General features: G+C 38.0%; 1 protein-coding gene across 1 annotated transcript in view; it reads left to right on the top strand.

The window, feature by feature from the left end:
• The first annotated feature begins 2,208 nt into the window (after window positions 1-2,208).
• The window catches only part of LOC140278755 (protocadherin-15-like), a 179,919-nt gene continuing 160,485 nt past the window's right edge, over window positions 2,209-21,642 (top strand). Inside the window, exon 1 of the mRNA XM_072373834.1 lies at window positions 2,209-2,284. The gene's annotated coding sequence lies outside the window, so the exon portion shown is untranslated. The remainder of the gene's footprint in view (window positions 2,285-21,642) is intronic.

The following is a 21,642-nucleotide window of genomic DNA, read 5'->3' as shown; positions in this document are numbered from 1 at the left end:
TATTTAACATAATTAAAAACCAAGACATCCACTCCCCCATGGGAATCTCCCTCTTTAATGACAAAGGCATCCCCAGCAGGTTTACATGCTTACTGTCTAAGGCATCTTGGCTGTGCCCAAACACTTGTTCCTTATTCCTGCATTCAATTGGTCTTCTAGAGGCATTAATGGATCCATTCTGCAGTGTTACATATGTGTGAGAGCTTTATTAGCTCAACAGACTTTTCCAGAGCCTCCATGTAGAGATATTTCTGATTGTACACTCTCACAGGAGTGACTAAAAAAACACAAGTCATGTTTTATCAATGGTTTTGTTGCAAGTGTAAAAAGTGCATATATGAAAAGATAAGGTCATAGGAAGACTCAATAAACATCTAAAAACCACCTCAAGGAGTTTTATGGGAGTTCTAATGTTTGCTCTGATGTAACACATATGGTACTCCCAATACTGATCACAAGAATGGTCAACATTCCCTGCTTGTAGAGTATAAAGATAACCAGTACTGACAGAGCTGAAACAATAACCATAATAAACCCAGATGTAAAAAAATAAAAATCCAGAAAAAAGATCTTTGCAAGACTTCTAGTTTTGTTTGTGTCCTCGACGTCAACGTTCAGTCTCCAGTTAACAGCTTCTACTACTTATTACCAGTATGTGTAATATAGCATAGACAGTAGTATGTTTAATTGCTCCATACCACATTTAACTTTGTGGCTATTTGAAATTTGTGCCACTAGATGTCAGTAATAAACATTGGATCTTAAAATTTAATTGTTGCACTTTTTAATACTTCTTGGATTTTCAGCTTTAGAAAAAAACTTTATTAGATACTCACTGTTTTAAGATTTTACAAGAAATAACAATACACTAGAATAATACAATAGAAATCTAAATTCAAAAGATTTATGCTCAATTCTTGAAGTCTGGCCAGCATTTTTCCTAGCAAGTTTAACATTTTGCACTTATTAGATAATTGGTTATTTTACATCTACATTTGTGTAATTTTCATTTAACTTTACCTTCAATAAGGGTCAGTCTTTAATGTTCTAAAGAATTACTGTTTAATTGTGGGGTTAGTTACTCAACTACTATGTCCATATTTTGGAAGTAAAAAATAAGTAGGAAAATCACGAAATTTTCAATTATTGCCAATACTTTCTATTATTATTGGCAAAGATGATGATGGGTGACTTGGAAATAACTACTTTGCAAATATTTAAACGTTGGAAGAGGCATATATTTAATTCTAAACAAATGCTTTGTTGCACCAAAGATGCATGGAGTTAGATTATTTATTGCATTTTTTCCAAATGTTTCATGTCAGTTAAAAACGTTCTTGTGAATATTGCTCAATGTGCTGCTGAATGGTACAACACGCACCTAGTGATGTCACCAACGCTGACGGGAAAAAAACTTAAACACGAGCAGTTATTTTTTCTTTTTATTGTTACTGGTTGTGTATTTCATTTAGTTAAAGCAAAACAGGTTCAATCGTTTTTTTTTCTCTCTCATTCTTTGGTGTTGGTCTATTCAACGTGAGTGCTAGATGATACTGACGAGTCAACATTTGATAACATTGCTCCTGTACTTCCCTCTCCACCGCGGGGCGCAAATACCAGACTGAAGCCGAACAGAGTAAAGCAGCCACCCAGTAATCCGTGCGCTTTTTGCCGTGGACATAATTAGATTATGGCGCAACGGTCTCCGTCTCTGCCGCTCGCTGGTTATGCGGTAAATGCACTGCTACCTTAGGACAAAACCTCTCTTTCTGAGTCCGCTTCGTCTCTTTCTTTCTTCTCCTCTTCTCTCTCGGCTAATGTCGTCGGTCTTACCCCCTCCCTCTCCGTCTCACTCTTTGGTTGGGGAAGCAAGGGGGAACACTAGAGCACATATACTGTTACTCTGTCTACCTCCTAGAGCTCTAAGTCCCACAACGGAGACTTAAACTAAAGAAGACTCAGGAGAAGAGGACGTTCTCTACTCCATGAGAGCCAAAACAAAACTATCCCTGATATGACTTAAAAGTTAACCACTCGGCGTTTTTTTCTCGCGGTGGAGGCGCTGGAAATGGAATACCCCCTCCCAAGAGGAAAAAATAAATAAATAGGAAGGGAGGGGGGGGGGCAGTTTTTAGCCAGGCGGGCGGGTGGAGGAGTGGAGTTGAGTGGATGTTTTTTCTGGATTTCTTCTTCGGGTTGTGTCTTACCTCGGCCAAAAGAAAGCAACAGTGTGTGGAAAAGTAGATTTGCATGTTGGACATATGGCTTCGACAAGAATAACACGGTAAGTCGAACAACGCATCCCTTTTGAGCCTATATTTCTTTGATATCTCCCTATTGACTCAGTAGTGACTTTGGCGACCTAAGCGACCATCTTTTTTTTTTTTATTTGATATCTTTGACTTCTTCCTCTGGCTGCTATCACAGTCCACATACCACCAGCTGGGTCATTTTCTTTTTTTTTTTTGTTAGAAATAAAGCAGTTAGCAGGTGTGTGCCGCTCCTGTGACTAAACCAGGGATAAGTCGAATAGACGACAGAGTATATATATGCTTCATATAAGTAAAGTGTTGAGTAGAGCACTTTGAGCAGTTGGAGTTGAGTGTTTTCCCATATTGTGAGCCGAATAGGAGAATTCGCTGTCCGTGGTGCTGAAACGTTGTGGCGAGATTACTGGTGCTGGTTTAGTAGCCGTAAATGACGTCCACTTGAATTAATTTAAGGCGACTCAGAGCATTCGTATGCAAAGCCCATCTTAAATCTTACATCTACTCGATCTATCGATTAACACTGACGCGCTGTGATTATGATGATAAGGGACGACTGGACACGAACTTTACTCCTTTTATGTAAACCATCTTAGCTTAATGTCGGATTTCGAGTGCGATTACATGGATAAACGGAATTAATTATTGATCTTATTGTAATTAATTGCATTGTGGTCCCAACGTAGCTTTTGGAAATGAACAGTAATCGTCCTCCCCCTATTCTTTTGCAAATGATCACTTCCAGCTCACCTGAAATGCCACGACTGTGGTTTATTTTTCAACAAGTATACTGTAAGAGCCTCCACGCTACGCAGGATCTGGTCTGTATAAGAGTGGTTCAGTGGTCCTGTCATAAGCAGGTTGCTCAACAGCAGCCTGTGTGTCTCGGATTATGAAGAGAGAGTCATCCGATTAGTAGAAATTACAACAAGCTGTCGCCTCTTCAACACAGGGTTGATAGAGTGGAGAAAGTCAAAGGTGAGAGGAGGCTGAGGTGATGTCAGGTGTGTAAAAGATGTCGTAAAGGTTCCCCGTTTTTACACTGTTTTGTTTTGATCCTGGTGCTCATACAAATCCCAGCCCTAATTGGGAACTTCATTCTGGACTTTGTTCCAACACGAAGGTTTGGATTAAACTTGAGCCTCACCCATAGATAACATCTATTTTATATACACATTCAGCTGTGTAGTCATCTATTGTGGCAAACAGATGTTGCTGCTGTGAACATAACGGTGGAGCAGAGTTAGAAGCTGTGTCGAAGTAAGTATACCCAGTGGATTATGTGACACTGCTTTTTACCCATGTGTGATGGGCAGAAGGGATTGTTTCGGCTGTTGTGCATGTATGTGTGCAGAGAGGGGTCAGACAGATACAATGTGCTTTTTGAACCTGGGGTCCTTCACTCTTCACCATGTCAAATCATGTTAGTCAGGCTGGGTGACAGACAAACAAGGACTTTAATTTGAATAAATGTAGGCAACTATTTGCCACTCGATGGGAGAGTCACTATGAAGCAATGTTTTACTGTGGTTGGACATTTTAAGTTATTGGTGTATAAAAAAAATTGCTTTTAACACCCCTCCATCAAACAAAGCCTCCTTCTCTCTTTGCTTTATTTGAAGCCTGTCTGCCGCAAACTCATGTCTTGCTGAAAAAGGCAAAGATTTGGGGAATATGTGTTAGTTTGGAACAAAATTAGCTTTGTTTACTGTGATTATATCATACTTGGACACCACACTACCTGGATAGAATAAAGTCATCAAATTTACTTCATTCCATCACTCATGACATATTTTTTTTTTCAGAAATGCTAATTGACACAAATCTTCTAAATTCTCAATCCATTATTGGAAAAGGGTCGTAATATGATAATGCATCCTTCACTATTGATTACATTTTGTATAAACATGCTTCCAGAGAACATTTTGGCACAACAGGTTTCAAAGTAAACACTTCAGTCTCATCAGATTCTGAGTAACAGGAACATTTTCCCACTACTCTAAAAAGTAGCAGTGTCACAATCCATTGTTGTAAATTATGAGATGGGAACATATCCCTTGGCTGTTGTTTTGTGTCAGGCAGTCTTCGCTTGACATCTAGGAATCGGGACATTAGTTGTAAAATGTGCAAGCTTCAACCATTTAGATTTCTGCAGCTTTGAGAGTCCATCAGATGAGTGAAGAATTGTAAGTGGGAGGAAAAAATGTTTGGAACACTTTAAGAGCGAGTCTGAAACTAGTGATCTCTTGCATGATGGTCTATGAAATAATGCTTTCCACCCATCTCTCACTTAATTTAGGTGTTTACTCATTTGTGTGAGATGTTGAAAGTGAACATCATTACATGATTACATTAATGGAGATGTAGCACATCAACATTCAAACAAATCGAAACTCAAGCTGCATCAGTGTAAGGAATAAAGAGAGAAAATTAATTAATTGTACTTTTTTTTAAATTATCTTATTTTGTTCTGTAGACCAAAGTTATTACATATTCTGCTGTGACATTGGATTGGGATTGCAGTCCTAAGTATGTTGTGATTTAATTGAAAGAAACTATTTTACACTGACAAACAGACAAAGCCCTGGTGAGCTGGGTTTTTTTGGGAAGAATTATAATATTAATTGTAGTGATGATTAAGTGATGATTATTAAATTGCAGGAGTTTTCATTTTTGACTCCTGACATTTCTACCTTGTCGGGTTGGTTATTCAGCTTCCCAAGGTTCAGAATGAATATTACTGTAGTCACCGTTGCCAGTGATTTGATTTTTTAGGCTGCCTTTTATTTAGAATTAATTTCAATACCGTAAAAGTACTGAAATCTTTCAGTTCGACTAGTACAGTGACCATCTTTACTGTCATGTGAGCAAAGGTGTCAGTCAAAAGCCGTTGACTGAGTGACATCATTAGATGTCATGGAGTTGCAGTAGAATGTGACCTCATGAGATAAGACAAGATCCAACTTTGACCTTAAGCCATAAGAACCCAGAGTCCCTTTTTTCATTATTCCTCATGTGTGATTTACTTCAGTGAAATAGAAAAGACAAAAATAAGTATTTAGTCACTATCAACACTCTGAGAGCATCCATTAAACAAAATCTATACAAAATGTTTCATATGGTTCCAAGAAGTCATGTTAGACACAAATGGTCTCAGTTTTTAAGCATTTTATCCTAAAAATACTTACCACCATCCAGCCTGGGTAGTCAATAACAAGTACATAAACTATTCATAGCAAGCTATTCATTCATAAACTAAGACTTGATGATTGTTGAAGTAAGGCAATTTGACAGTTTGTGTTGTTTTCTTTTAGTTGGAGTTATTTATGTAGCATCATTTATTGGCATATGTGTGACAAGAAAATGGCAGCACTGAGATAGGCCATTTACTGTGAGCATGTGTGTGACATACTGGAATTCAAAATAAGATTTCAGATTATTTGTTTGGAAATGTAAACTGTGTTACCTGAACCGTTCTGCTCTGTTGCAGCAGTGGACCAAATAGACTCCTAGGCAGGATTATTGATCAATCTGGTTCCTACAGATCCCAGGATAGCTGGTTCTGCAAAGCCTTACTCAGATTTCATTACTGTCACCTGGAGCTGCCCAACTGGCAGGAGTGATAACCTGAGATCAAGATGATACACACACATACACACCTCACCTTCTAGGCTGCCTGAAATTCACACCTACACTGTGGCTGCAGTCAAAAGTTTAAGAAAAAGCGCCTCAAAGTTACCAATGATTCGATAAAAGATCCATCACAGAGACATTTAACCTTGCTCCACCTATTAACATCTACATGGTAATTATGTGGAGTTTGACTGATTGAACTGTCACATTCCACTGGGAGAAAGGATCTGAGTTCAGCACTCTCATTCATCTTTACAATTAGAAAATCTGTCTGTGTTTCCAAAGGTGACATGTTTCTTTAATTGTCTCTGAATTTATTCAAGTTCAAGTCAATCTTTTTTAAACGTATGAAGATATGTTACTAATACCTACAAATCAGTCAATTCATCACTTGTATACCATTTCTACAACAGAATTAGCATGTATTTGGGATGCAATGTAATTACGCTGCATCCAGTTTTAAAATTGTATTGCATTTTAAGTTAATGCATTAAACAATTACACTAGTTCTGTTTTTACACCTCACTCACAATACTGCTCAGCCTGTGCGGATGCCCTTTCTTAGATAAATATATGTTCCATCTGCTAGTCTCAGCCTGTAAAACTATTAGATAAGACAGCTGCTTTGCCATTTTCTTTGGTTATAATTGACAAATATACCACTCTGACATAATAACTCGATGCTGCTGTAATAGTTTATTTTAAAACAGATTATTTTGAGTTGGTCTTGCGTGACTGTAATTAGTGTTTGTTCAAAGACCCATGGAGCTTCTTTTTTTCCTACTTCTTTAATTTCCATATAAAGATCCCGCCAAGCTTAGTCATTATATCTTTATTCAGAATTATTACTTTATACCTGTGATATCTGAATACAGTACATTTGGTCCCATCCCACCCCAGTGGATATTAAAAATTTGTCATAGTGAATTACACTTACTTGTGGAAGCAGGCTCAGATCCTCAGAGTTCATTAGTTTCTCTCCAAGTACAGAATGCTATGTACTTCAAAAGCATATTTTATCTTCTACACCTGATTGTTTGGGGTTGTTGCAGATCTTATTTAATCAATCCAATTAATTTGCCCAGTGGAGCCGTAAAATTCTTCTTGTGCCCTTTTCGGCATACAACCCCTGATTAGAAGATGCTGTGTTCAAATGCTTCTTTCAAGCTTTAGCAGACAGTTGTTGTTGCACCTTTTCTGGGAGGTATATTTTTGTTAAAATGCTTTCAACAAGCTTGCACAGGCATGTCTTATTGAGTTAGTGAGGCTTCTGTGAACAACACTGGCTGCATCTCAACTAAAGACATAATCTTTGGGCCTATGAACTTTTAAGTGTACCTGTCAGATGAACGAACATGCAGTGAAATCCAAACACCACTCCCCTGTGGCCCTGATTGTATTGGCCTAATTCTTGCCAAACACAACAGGAGCTACAAATTTACAGGTAGATCATTTGTCACCCAAGAAATTAAACTACCGTAGCATTTATTTTTCTGAATAATGTCTTTCAACAGATCTGTAGGCATTTAATCGATGTGTGTCAGCCCTGTGCACCCTATGCAGTAGAAAACAGCACTTTCTTCCTGTTAGAAGCAGGTTTATGTAGAAATCAAATTTGATATGAAATTCATGTTAGATGCTTGCCTTTCCTGTGATTGAGTTTATTTCCTCATAGCAATATGGGAGGAGATGAGGACAAGGGTGTACTTTTGCTTTTTTGCTTTATTCTTACAGTATGTATGCAATTCACACCTGGTGTCTGCTGCTGGTATGTTTTAACTTCGGCACAGAGGTTTTGATCATCTTTGACTTTTTGATAATTTTTGTTCCATGTGCTGTTATGAATGTGTCTGTGTGAGGGATTGAACTCACATTAAACAATACAGCCGAGTCTATTGTTTCTAACAAGATTATGTGCCTGCCGGCCAAAGAACTGCCTGCAATCTGCATATCTGGCAACGCAAGCAGGAGAAACAAAAGAGGCAAAGTCCTGTCAGCTGCCTTACTTATTTTCTTCATGACCAAATTTTCACTTTTTTTTTCCACGAATAGCATAAATTCTGTTAAACCTTGCACATGTTTAATAAATTAATGTCCTTCTCAATGAAAAAAAACAAACAATGTTCTTCTTACCAAAGGAAATACACTCACCTCAATTCAACAAGATGTTTACCAAGATGCTTACCAAACGCCCCAACCTGAATGTTAACCCCCAGTTTATAAAACTGGGTCAAAAATTAGTTTTTGGTTGTTACTGGTGGGTCCCTGTACAAGAACAACTTCCCTAACGTTCTTAAGTCCCAGGGAGAGATTAAATTAAGTCAGTTTTAATCCTGTGTGGTAAAAGTTCTGAAAGCCCACTGCTCCAGTTTAATGCCATAAGAAGCTTTCTATCTGATCAGGGGCTTCTGAGCCTCGTCAGTTCTGGACCCAAATAAAAAAGAATTAGTCAGCGAGTCATAGAAATTCAGTAGTACAATAAAGTGCTGTTTGCCATATAGGTTCACTGTCTACTCTGCAAATGTTTACTCATAATTTGAAATACTGAGTTAACTATACAAAGTCAGTAATCTGTTTAGTGTGGCTGGGATTGAAAATGTAGGATATAAGCAAAGAGTTAATGGAGTAGCAGACTTTCCACCTATGTTGTTTTGTTTTGTTACAAATTTGAATTCTGGAAACACTGCTGCAAATGTTTTTAAAGTTTAGAAATGGTGATTATTTGATTACGCATGTCAAGACCAAAAAAACATTTTAATTGGAAATAGAAAGTTTGTAAACTGAAATGTTAAAAAAGAAGCAACATCAGGCAGGATAGTGAGGTAACGGGAATGTAATATTTTTAATATTTTGTAAGGACAGTCAGCATGAGCAGTTCTCCACCAAGGCCAATCGCCTATCTTGCATCGTAGTTGAGATCTATACCAGATCATAATGAGGAGAGCTTTGAAAATTGTCTGAATTATCCTGACCAGGAATGTTTAAATATTCATTGGACTGTCCTCTGCACATAGTTTAGGTCTATGCATTAACACAAACTCTTAAAAAAGATAGCATTGGATTACAAAGACTGACTTAACCTTTAAGGAAAAAACAAGAAGGGCTGCACAATGATATTCAATACATTTACACTTACAAAATCAATTTATGGTTCATGGTAAATTATCCACGCTTATATAATGTATTTTTAACTAAAAAGAAATACAATTTCATACATTTAGCTCTGTCTTTGAGTTCCACCCACTGGTGATTTAAATGTCTAACTTTTTTTGCTGAGTACATCAAGGGATCTTTGTGTTTTCTCCAGCTAGTTTCCAACTGTGTCTGTCTGTCTGTCATTTACTCAAAACCCCAGCCAGCTGCTGCCAAAAATAAAACTACGAAAGCACTGACAGTAACAGTATATCTGACAGTGAGACATTTAAACAATAACCCTTTCAATAGTGGAGGATAAATTCTTGAAAAATTAAAAAGGATAAACAATAATACTGATAGTAATAATATTACTACTAATACTATTACTAATAATAATGATAATATGTGTAGCAAGGATAAATAGTGACTGTGTAATGCAATTAATTTGGTCATAATTATTTCATTATTGTTCAACAATCTGCCATTTCATCTTTCTGTCCTGGAGAGAGATATTCCTGTTTATAACAATGGCAAAGTGTGTGTATCGCCATGTGTGGGTGCCAGTGTGTTAGCAGCCACATCCTACGCCAAAAGAAGGTTGCGAGTGTTAAGTCTTGCCACTGGCTCAGTGGTGTGTATCTTAGTATGTGTGCGCAAGAGAGACTCTGAGAGATAGAGGGAAGGAGATTACTGAGGCTATGGCCAACTTCAAAGTGTCTACTGGTGTTGTGCCAGGTCAGCATGTTTACACAGGAGAATTGGTGTTGGGACACACACACACTGACTCACACGCGCTCCTGTATAGACACACCTTGATCCTGGATATACACACATACACACACAAAACACGCACACCGCCCGGAGTGTATTGGTCTTATCAGTGGTCCCTGTGAGTTAGGGGAGGCTTTTAATCAGGGTCTCCATGCAGCTCTTGGCATCAAACCGATTCCACCATCTCCCCCTCTCCCTCCCTCTCCCATGTCTTTCATTCACTCACTCTCCCCCTCACTCTGACAAGTCGAGTTGGCCATAACATTCTGTTCGAGAAAAGTTAAAAGCCTCACTGGAGGCTTAAAATAGTTAACGCTCATAGATTTATAAACTTTCCCAACTATCTTCAGGAAAGACTGAACAAGTCAAATCACACATGCTGGATGTTAAAATCACTGTTTTGAGATATTGTGTGTTCTCTGAGATGGTACCATTCAAATCAGTACTTTGACAAATCTGGAATGTGCTTTGTTGAAGAGATTGAGATGAAAGATGAGAAGATTTTCATTCCAGGGGACATACAAGACTACAGCCACAGCCAGTAAGCTTAACCTTAAACAACAACTGAAAAACTGAGGGGACAGCTTGTTTTGAGCTATCCACACAACTGCAGATATTTCTTAAAACTGATATTTTTCCCTCAGTTTAAAAAAAGAAAATCTCTTTCTGGATGAGAATGAAGAAGTTCCCACAAATGTTGAAATGATCATGACCCCAACATGTCAAAAAAGAATAAAGAAAATGAGGAAAAAACTTGCCAAATGTAGGTGTAAACTTACCTAGGCTAAACAAATCAAGCCAAATGTAGGGGAAAAAGTATAAAAGTGTCATTGTTAATATGGTTTCTAGCTCATGAAACAGAAGAAAAACGTTCACAATGGTAACAAGTATCAAGGTGACATTTTGGGGCAGAACAACCCTGTAAAAAGATAAGCAGCATTGCTCACTTGACCTGTTTTTCATTTATAATATTGTGACTGATGGGTATAGTAAAACTAGGTGAAAAACAATGGATCGAAACTGGAGTCAAGCTTGGAGGTTCCACTAACTTAATCCAATAGCAGCCCTCCAACCTAAAAAAAAACCCATTTGTTTGCTGGTTGTCATGGCACTTGTTGGTCCGGTAGTTCTGAGGCATTTGCTGAGAAACACTGAAATATGTATGAGATTTGTGAAACTTTAAATGTCGGCATTTTACTTTATCAGCCAGGCACCGAAAGCACAAAAAAACTAAAAGAGCTGTGGCCACTCAAAAAGAGACTATAACTAAACTTCCGGTACTATAACTTTTAATTGTCTGGCAGCTGAAAACCTGCCTCCAAAGTTGTCCACTGCCCACTTTGCTTCTTTTCATGTACAAACACAAGCCTTTGAAGCATCCCAGTCTTCTGGTCAGAGTGAAGTCTCAAGGCTCAGATTATGCACACAGTTCCATTGCTTGTGAGAAAAAGAAAAACATTGCACATCCACCAGAATGTGCTGGGAAAAACAGTTCTAATGAATCTATTTTTGTGAGGGGTAGCATAATAAGCAGTAATATCACTATTATATCATTGTTTTCCTCTAACCTCTGTGCCAGACCATGTATCATTTCTACAATACCCAAATATGGCTCCCTAAAACTGGCCCACTTACATAGGTTTTACATAAAATTATATTACTCTTGGTCTAAGATTTGAAAAATTTTGTATAATTGTGAAAAGGTGTAACTTTGAAGACAATTGTTTGTCGGACAGTTACACCGAGGATGTAAAACTACAGTAAGTTCTATTACGTGCGATGTTGGTCATTTTTCTAATCATAACGAACGGAATCAGAATTTCGTCCCCGTAACATATGTAAACCATGCCAGCAATCTAACTGTCATGTCAATCTCTTATATTGGAGAAATAAATAAATAAAAAGACCAAATGCTAGGAACTGTGGACCGTTACAGTCTGTGAAACAGCCCAGTTGGTAATTGGAGTAAATTTCCATGCACGTATTGAGGTTGAGGATTTTCTTGTGCATGTGAGAAACCTTGAGAGGCAAAGATAAAGCTTAAAGTCCCCTGACAAGATTTATTCTGTCTTTACAGACAAAGTCCAACTTAGATGACAGCTATGGTGACTTGAATGTTCAGTGGTTCCTTTTTGAAGAAAATCTAAAGTTTAACCTTTCCTGAACTTGTATGTTGGACAGCTTGGAAAGATGCTGTGACGTTTCAACCGGTTCTCATCTAAAAGCATCAAGTGGTGCTTTCTTACCATCCTAAATTGCTTCTGTGAGATACACACAAATTATCATTTGGTGTTGGTGCTGCAATACTCTGACCTCGACAATATTAGTTGCCATGAGCAAATGCTCTAAGGTCATTCTGGAGTGTTTACTTTTTACAAATAACAAGGCTCTCATATGGAGGCTGAAGTAGGGGTGGTAGTAGATCGCAGGACTTTGGATAGTGAGACTTAAGTGTAAAATGAGCCTGAGAGAGTTTTTCATACTTTCAGTTTTTTTTTCTTCTTATTGGTTTTGTTTAGGATTCTTTTTTCACTCATTCTATATTTTCAATCGCTTAAGAACCAACAATATCCAGGGTCAGGTTTCGGAGAGGACTGCTGAAAGTTTAATACTGAAAAATCCTAAAATAATGAGGCGCACCATTTCACTGTTTATCTGTCAGACTGAAAACCATTGCTGAAGGTGCCTCTGCATCAGTTTGTGATGCCAATATGCATACAATATGTGATGATGTCAGAGTGCATGGCTCATGTGATCTGAAAGTTTTTTTTCATTTTATACCAGTTAAACAAAAACTGGGAGGTGTTTGAGTCTACATTTCATGACAGCTTTTTGAGGATTTTATTGGAATTAGAGGTCAGCTGAATTACAGAGCCAAATGAGTGCATGTATGTTTTGTATCAGTTATTTCCAATTCTGATTTTAAACAGTGCAGTTTTCAACTGCTTAGCAACCAGACCTATATGGCGAGGTAGCAGTTCCACATGGCTACTTATAAAGAAAACCAACCACGTAACTAAGTGCCAATTCTGTGTTTAAACTGCTATTTCTCATCCTTACCCAAAGACCATTTATACCATCAGAAAATGAAACACAAAAAAGAGAGTAGGAAAATGGATAAACAGACACAGATAAACATAACTGCCGTTAGCAGTTACAACAAAGCAATCTGTGTTTCTCTTGCTAAGGCTCTCGGGTAATCCTCATCATGAGTTTACGTCCACATTCACAGCACTATGGCAGTAATCTTCTTCAGCTCTACTACTGATTCTGTATCAACTGATTCAACTGTTGATTAATCAGCTTCTGTTCTGCTTCAAACTATTACTTTTAATGTCAGCCATTAAATGCTGACCATCACTCTTGGTTATCCTTCTATAGAAATCTAATGAGTGGCTCCAACTTCGACTTGTCCTTTAAGAATACATTATATAACTGCAGATTAAGTAAAACCTTAGACAAGCAGAAAGTTGTTAAATTGACCAGTATACTATTTTCATATCAGTTTTGTCTGCTATTATCATGTCAAGTTTTCTTCATTAGATATGAAAAAAGGAGGTCATTTTTGGATAAATAGCTTGATACTTAGAAGCTTATTGAACATGGTGTCTCTGTTCCCCATCTTGACTCTCTGCCTTTTTCTTCCTGTCTTCCCATGCAGTCTGTTTTCTCTCGCCTGAGTTTTCTCCAACTCCCTTTTCAAAACATAAAACCACCAAATTTATAACCAATTATTTCTACCTGCTCACCAGCGTGTTCACCCTCTGTCCATTCTCGTTCTCCCTGCTGCCGTTAATATTTAACAAAGATGTCAGTTTTGATGGGTTTTCAAGGTATTGAGTGATGCTATTTTGCACTTCATAAAAGAAAACTTCTTAATTCTCTGGAGCTGTTATTAGTGCTGGTTTAAGATGTAGAGCTTATCAATGCACTGCTTTACTGGTTGATCAAATAATGATTGTAGTCTTTAAAGGGGAACTCTGTGCACATGTTTTATGCGACAACCAAAGCACTGTGGCTCATTGGATCAGCAGCTTTGCAACCACATTAAAGTGTAAGCTTTTCATTGGACACCTATGTGCAAAGACCTGTTACCTGTTCCAGGGTAGAATTTCAACCCTGCATCATGTGCATTGGAATTAGCTCACTTGGCTGACACAGGTGATCTGACATCTTTATGCAGAGTTTCCTGAAAATAGAGGGTACTGGTTCGAGATAATGGTGGTAGTGATTTCTGTCAGGGAGTTGCATTAATATGCCATAGATATGTTCACTAAATGCCTTCCTATACCAAATTGTGCTTAAGTAACCTATGTGTGAAGATATGTAAGAATTTGCTCGGGACAAATGTTATGTAGACACCTACTTTCCCCTGGCACATGGCAAGGTATACATACAGCTTGCAAAATTCTTTTTAGATTTCTTGACAAATTTCAAGCTCAAAAAATATACTGGGTGCTCAGGAAATGTTGATGTTCACCTTAGCGCTTCGTGACAACACGAAGACTCTCACTTATTGAATGCGTATACAGTCGAATCTCCAGTTTACTGAGTAACTCAAGATTTGCTCCTTTTTTGCTCAAAGTTGTCAGACTTGAATCTCATCTGTGAACTAATTGCCTGAGATGCAATCTGAAGGCGTGAGGCAAAACACTGGCAGCTCACAGTCACTAGCTCAGTCATTGTTAGCTGGATTTTAAAAAGAAAAGTAGCAGACAAATTGACATTGGGGCTTCCATTGCATTAATGATGAATTCAACCACATACAATGAGTTGTGAGATCAATTGCCATCCGTGGAGTTATTTGACTGTAATGTAATTGAGGAGCAGAGAGGTGAAGGCTGTCGGACTGATCAGCCATGGTCACCGGTGGCAGCTCAATCTGTCATAGTTAACATCTACTTACACCATGTTAACCACGAGGCATGCCTCATTATTCACTCTCTCACATGTGAATGGGAACATGTGGATACATCAGCTCATCTACACCTCTGCACACACACATATTGTATGAACACATGCATGCCAACTACGCCCCACAGTGTGGTGTAATGGAAGGCAGGAAATAGATGGTCAAAACTTAACTGCACCAAATAGGCCCATTGTCTTTAAACTGAGTGAAATGGAATGTGTTCATTTGTGTGTGCTATTTCTGACATTTCTAACTTAGCATTACTTCTCCCAACATACAAAACCCACAACTCCTCACACCTGCGAGCATGCAGTCCAGTTCGTAAACATGATGATGATGTTAGATTTTTCTGGAGAGTTTAGAATTCAGTAGGAATGTTTTTTTGTTTTTTTTTTGTTGACTATTGATTCATATGTATGTGTATGACATATGACAAAAGCATATTATACATAAGGAAAAGACTGTCTATGTTATTAAAGAAAAAAAAAAAGACGAACGTTGCACAAACATTTATTTATTGACTGAGTGTCAGTGAAATTTGTTTGGATCTCCAGCCTTGTGTTTGATGTCTACCTGCAAACCTGTGCCAAACTACGATGTGAGAGCATCTTCCTCAAGTATTACATTTTTTAAAAGGCCAGTGCAGATTACAGGCAGAGATCAGACAGAAAGGTCAGGCCTGTTGTTTCTTAAAAATAGTCTTCTCCATGCAATAACACTGTGTTTTGAAATTCAAAATCATTGCCAATTTTAGCGATTTTATGCAACTCGAGCTTTCATTTGGATTTGTGTTTTGCTCGACACCGTGAGCTGTTGGTAATCAACAGTTAAATCCTCCACTGAGATCATCCCTTATTCAGTGCTGGTCTGGTGGCATATTGTCAATTTGTCTGAACTTTGTCTTAAAACAGCCGGTCTTAGGTGTTGAAATGAGACCTATAACAGCAATGAGGGAATCACAAAATCAAAGTTAAAAGCTCAAAAGCTACTTGATCTCAGAGATTTCTAAATAAGCAGTACCCATCATTATTTGGTGATCGTTGAACATATCCAATAACAACTCATGTTTTTGTGATGAACACACGAGTTCCCTCACTAAAAGATGGTCCCAGTTATTCAGTATAAGAGGTAAAGCTAACTGACACTTAAGTATAATACTATTTATGGCCACCAGGGGTGAGCTCCAAAAGAGCAAATTCTCTCACTAATCACTAAGTAAATCAATTTTGTACAGAAGTTATTATGGTGTCATTAGCTAGATTCACTTCTGATCTGTGTTGTCATTTTCTATACAATTCTGTGATTAGGTAGTTATGAGGCTACACAAAAAGAAAGAACAAGATAGTGACATCCAATGCTTAACTCAAGGTCTCAGAACTGCTGTTCACAAACACAGTGTGTTGTGTCTCAGTGACAATGTTCATCTCTTAAATATAGTCTATTTATGAGTGTTATACTGATACTAGAAACATATTGCAAAATATCCTCATTAAAATGGTACAATATCCCATTTGATTAGTGACTGTACTTAACAGTGATTTAATAAGAGCCACATCTCCTGACGTGCAGCAGTATATGACAGCAGGATGTGTGCGGGCTACACTCTGCTCCCACTCATAGCATATTAGATGTGCCCATTCTCTCATATGCACACTGCAGCTTCCATAGTGAGGGAACAAGAAGCTGAATTGCTCTTGTCAACCCTTCATGACTTGTTGACAAAGTACACTCATGAATATTGCATGACGGACAGTTGGGGAGAACTTGCAGACACCACAAACTCCAGATATGTTTGAAACCTCCTCAGTCCAGGCCAGCCAACATGTCCAGCCTGGTAAGGCATCTTGTTGACAGAGAATGCCGGCCTGGTGTGAGAGACAGGTTGGACAATGGGTCGACTTCAAACAAAATCTTACCGAGACACAAGCAAATACAGAATGTTGACAGTTACAGTTTTCATACTCAAACTTTCTAAAGAGACCAAGTGAACTTCGAATTTAGTTATAGTGAGAGTTTTCATGCAACCAGCAATAGAAGTAAACTGAAAGGGATTTATATCATCAATGAGAATAGATGCAATCAATCAAACGTAAATGATTTACGGGGATGACTGTTACAGCAATATTTCTGTGGCAGTTTTACAAAAATATGTGAATAAAACAAACATGTACATTTACTCCCCAGTGCTTTAAAGTACTTATTTGCATAATCAGTTGGAAATGCAAATGTTTAAGACATTTCCCGGATTTATTCTGTCTCTAGGGGTTACTCTCTTTAACTTTCTTCTCAGTTTGCTTCAGTTCATAATTCTCTTTATATTTCCTTCTTTTTTTCTGTGCTCTCTCTCTCTGGCTCCCTCTGTGCTCTCTGCTTTTGCTGATTTGGTATACGTTCATAATATTTGCCCTGCATTACTCATATCCGTCCTTTTGCCTCTGGGATGGCACAACAAATCAATACATATATTTCCCCATCTCAAATGTTATCTTATTGTGCCTTCCATGAGCCCAGTTGTAATAAACTGATTACATTAAGAAACCTAAAGTCCTTGGAGGAAGATGCGAGCAAATCTCACAAATTGCTTCATTTACTTGGCAGCACTGGAGGTCACACAACAAGTGTCAGTTTTGCTGACATGAATGTGTGGCAGCTTAATGTTCCCACTTTGTATTGTGGTATTTTGCTGCATTCCAGTGCTGGTGAAAATATTAAGATTTGAACTTGAGTGCAATGGAATGACCCTGCAATGCAGTTTAAAAAAAAACTGAAAACGTAATGAGATTCTGTTATGAAGGAATTGGAATTTTTTTTTTTCTTGTATATTCTCTTTAGTTTATAGTTCTTAGTTCCAGTTTTGTCATATTCCCTACTTGTCCTCGGCTTCCCTGATCCTTTTACAAATTACCTTTCATCACTCGAGGGGTGTCCTGAGCAGCAAGTTCACCACAGCCTGGCTTTCTTCTTCAGGCTCTGTGCACACTCCAATGAAATGTAATTTGACAGTTCTCCCGTGCAAAATACACCAATCACCAGACACTTCATTCATAATCAGAACAGGTTCTTTTAATGGAAAAATCACATTATCATAATCAACAAAACCATTACAGAAAAAACACAACTGCCACAGAGGACAGCAGCCAGAAAGTTATGAGTTGTGCAAATTAGTACATGCCTGCCATTTTTATTATTAAAGATGCACATACAGGAACACTCTTGAACTTTTAACTTTATAATTTATTACCTTTATTCACTGAATACTTTCCTAAATAAAAAAAAACTGCCTTTCAACAGATTTCGCTTAGCCCCAAGCGAGCCCCCCTCTGTTCTGTCACTTATAGCCGCTCAAGAAATTCCTCTTTGCTGTACATATACTACACAAGTATAATATACTACACATATATATCCGTGTCAGTTCAGCCTCTCAGCTTCTTGTTCGTTTAGTGTTCCTTGCCAGGATTTCCCGGTTTAGTCATGTTTTCATTTTTGTTTTTGTAAAATAAAAATGATTTATTTATCTTCATCTACTATCTACTACTTTGGGTCCTCTTCTGACTACTCACCACAACAGGTTCAGCCTGAAACTTTCTGCTTCTGGGTCCCTTTATACCTCCCATTCAAAAGATGCAGTCAGCTCTGTAGTCAGAAGGCAGGCCTTAAATATGTTTCAATGCAATGTAGATGAGGGAGGGAAGAAAAGGCTGGACTCTCTGGCTTTGTGTGGGATTTTCTCTGGTCAGGACTACAACACAATCAGGGATATTGTGGTGTTGTGGATGCTGTTTCTTCACTCTCACCTGTACTGACTGTTTGACACTCAGTGAGATTGGCAGAACAAGATGAGCAGAGTGCTCAGCCATTAGCTTATTGGACAGCCTGGTCAACAAAACTGTGAGTGTAAGAGTGGGAGGAAGTGATTGTTCTCGCTGATACTGCCAAGTTGCCTGGATTTTATGTTTATTGTTTTTATACAGAAATTCCAAATGCAGCAGTGAGCATATCTGCAAACACTGTTTGATTCATATGCATCACCTAATTCATTTTGACAGGATCAACATGCGAGCTGTGTGTCGATTAAAGGCACACAAAGCCTGTCATATTGTTTAAATACTGTAATTGCTGACCCACTATTGCAAAAATAACTGCCTTGTTTTGTGTTTCAAAGTGTACACACCTTCAGTGATTGTATACATGGAAGAAAAAATAACTGGAAATAAGATTAAATCTGGTATGAATGTGTTTGGCCTTTGCATCCAGTAAATGAACCGAGTCCAGTGAGCAAGACGGTGTGCCTCAGATACTAAGCTGCTGCTCATAAGGCTGTTGGCCATCTGTCAAATGAATTTGATAGAAAAAAAGCTGTTTTTGCAGTGGAGGACCTGACAAAGCAGACACGCACTAACAAACAGGCAGAAAGATGCACGAATAGACAGACTGACAGAAAAGAAACAGACATGTTGGCTCTGGTAGTATAAGGAAAATATCACTGGTTGTTCTCTTTTTCAGCACACACACACTCACACACACACAGTTACAGTAACAAAGTCTTATCAGTCGCAAGCATTGACAGGGAGGAAGAAAACATCTTAAAACAGCATGTCAGCATCTTTTACTTTCAGTTAATGTTGTTCCTTAGTTTCTTTATCTTGCTATTTTGAACACTTACTTTGTCTTTAGTACTCTGCACTTACTTCAATCTTTTGTCTTCTTTTTCTCTTTCACTCATCCTGTTTTTCCATTTCATCCTATCCTTCCACTAGCTATGAGCCCTTCTCACCCAAACACTTTACTCCACCCACCGTTTGTGATCACCATCAGTGATAGACTGATAAAATTCAATGAAATCAGCAGGCGGCAGAAATTCTGTCATGTTTTTTTCTTTTTCTGTCTGTCCAGATTTCTTAGAATTTTTTTTCAGGATCACAACTTTCAACTTTCTGCCTGTGTCTCCTCTTGTTCTCTGATCCGCCTCCCTTTTTCTGTTTCCTATGCATTTCCATGTTTCTCTCTCCTCCTTTGTGTGCTCGTCTGTTTCTCTGTCGGGTGTGTTTCCATCCCTCTCTGGAGGAATACAGCGTTTTGAAGTTCTAGCAGAGGAGAAGAGCCTTCAGCCCTAATACACTTCATCCTGGTTTCTGACGTTCACAGCAGGGCCTGCAATTGTCTGCAACAGTGCACTGTTTACTTTACAAGAGAATTTAACATGAGGCAGCTCTGCCCAACACAGAGGCTGACTCATCGTTGTGATCCTGAACTGGTTCTGTCTGAGTTCATTTCTGAAATCATCACGATTGGTTACTCATGAAGAAAGATGTTTATTTATATATCATTCATAATTTCAACAGATTCTTTATTGCTACTGGCCAGCTTTAAATCAATTTGCAGTCAAACTACTCTAAACAGTTTGATTTCCACTGTGCTTCATAAAACCACTGGCATAGTAGCTTGGTGTGTGGGACTGGTATTATATGTAGTCATTTGGTTGTCACCATGATGTTTCTCTACACATTGTAGAGTGCTGTGTAATACCCTCATACAGTTAGAGTTAAAATCCATTGTATAAGTGTTTAGCATGTCGGAAAAATAAGAGAATCCACAACCAGTATAAGATTAACAATCAACATGCACTGTAACAAAGTCAAAAGTGCCGTTTTTTGTTTCTTTAGTGTATTTAAATGGGAATATGCTGGCACATAATCCTTCTCTTGGTTTCCTGCTGCAAGGAAAGCTATTTTACTACTCTGTTTAGTGAGTGACAAGAGCAGCACATTCTGCTGATTGCACCCAAACCAAGAATGCGGTGCGGTGCCCTTCTTGTGTCCCTGTAAGTCATTATTTTATGTCTTTATCTAACCAAAATCACTGTGCAACATTTTGTCTGACCACATTGTGGTTGTATATTTAGGACCGAAGCAAAACAAAAGCAGAAGCTTGGAAATTATATAAATAACACTGGGTTACTGTACAGGGACCTCTTGTCACTCCTTAAATTTGGCTTATTTTACTGTCAGAAGAAGCTGAAAATATGTAAATGTGAGCAGATTCGACTGAAATGTTGCTGTATCAAAATAATATCTATTCTCTTCCTTCCACCTTCCCCACAGTTTATCTCTTCTTTATATTTGAAGTAGTCAGGGACATGCAGTGTAGTGGAGATATTCTTGGCTCCACAAGAGTCAATATGAATATTGTTTGCTTTTTAAATTCTTTTAATACTGCAAAAGTAAAACTTCCCTTTATGGATTAATAAAGTACCTCTTATCTAATTTAAGGAGTTAAAACAACTTGTGGAGTTGTAGGACTGTCACTTACATGTGTGGTTATATTTGACTGCAGCACATGCACTGTATATTTTTTACCCTTCTTCTAGTCAGTTAAACTTGGCTGAGATTGCAATTTAGTTTTACAGAGGGGTCCTCGTCAAGAAATGCAAACACATGGACTGGGAGAATGGAACAGATAGCTCAAACATATGCCTCAAAATTTTATTCATGAGAAATGTCTTTTGAGATGAAGTTGGTAGAAGATGAAATAAGACCAAATGTGAGTGTTGTTAGCACCTGAATACATTCCACTGGAGAGTGTCAAACTTGCAAACTATTTTTTGTGTTCCCTATATATATGTATATATATAAAAAATGCACTTTTTTTTAAATCTGTTATGAGGATAATACACTGTCAAGAGTTGTAGCCCTATTTTAGTCCCCACAGTTCTTCAAGCTTAATGCCTCTATAACTATATAGAAATCTTATTTGTCTGCTTCTCTTCATTTCCACGTTATTCTTAAAGGAAAATTCATTATCTCTGGTCACAGTGTTTGGCAGCGGCAAAATAAATGTTTGGCAGTAGGAATTTTTAATTGATTTTTCTTTTTTTTTTTCAATTATTATTGAGCTCAAGCTAGAATATAAGCAAACATGAAAGGA

The sequence above is a fragment of the Leuresthes tenuis genome, unplaced genomic scaffold (genome assembly GCF_036924035.1).
Source record: "Leuresthes tenuis unplaced genomic scaffold, fLeuTen1.0.hap1 SCAF_20, whole genome shotgun sequence".
NCBI lineage: Eukaryota > Metazoa > Chordata > Actinopteri > Atheriniformes > Atherinopsidae > Leuresthes > Leuresthes tenuis.
This window is presented reverse-complemented; position numbering and strand designations above follow the sequence as displayed.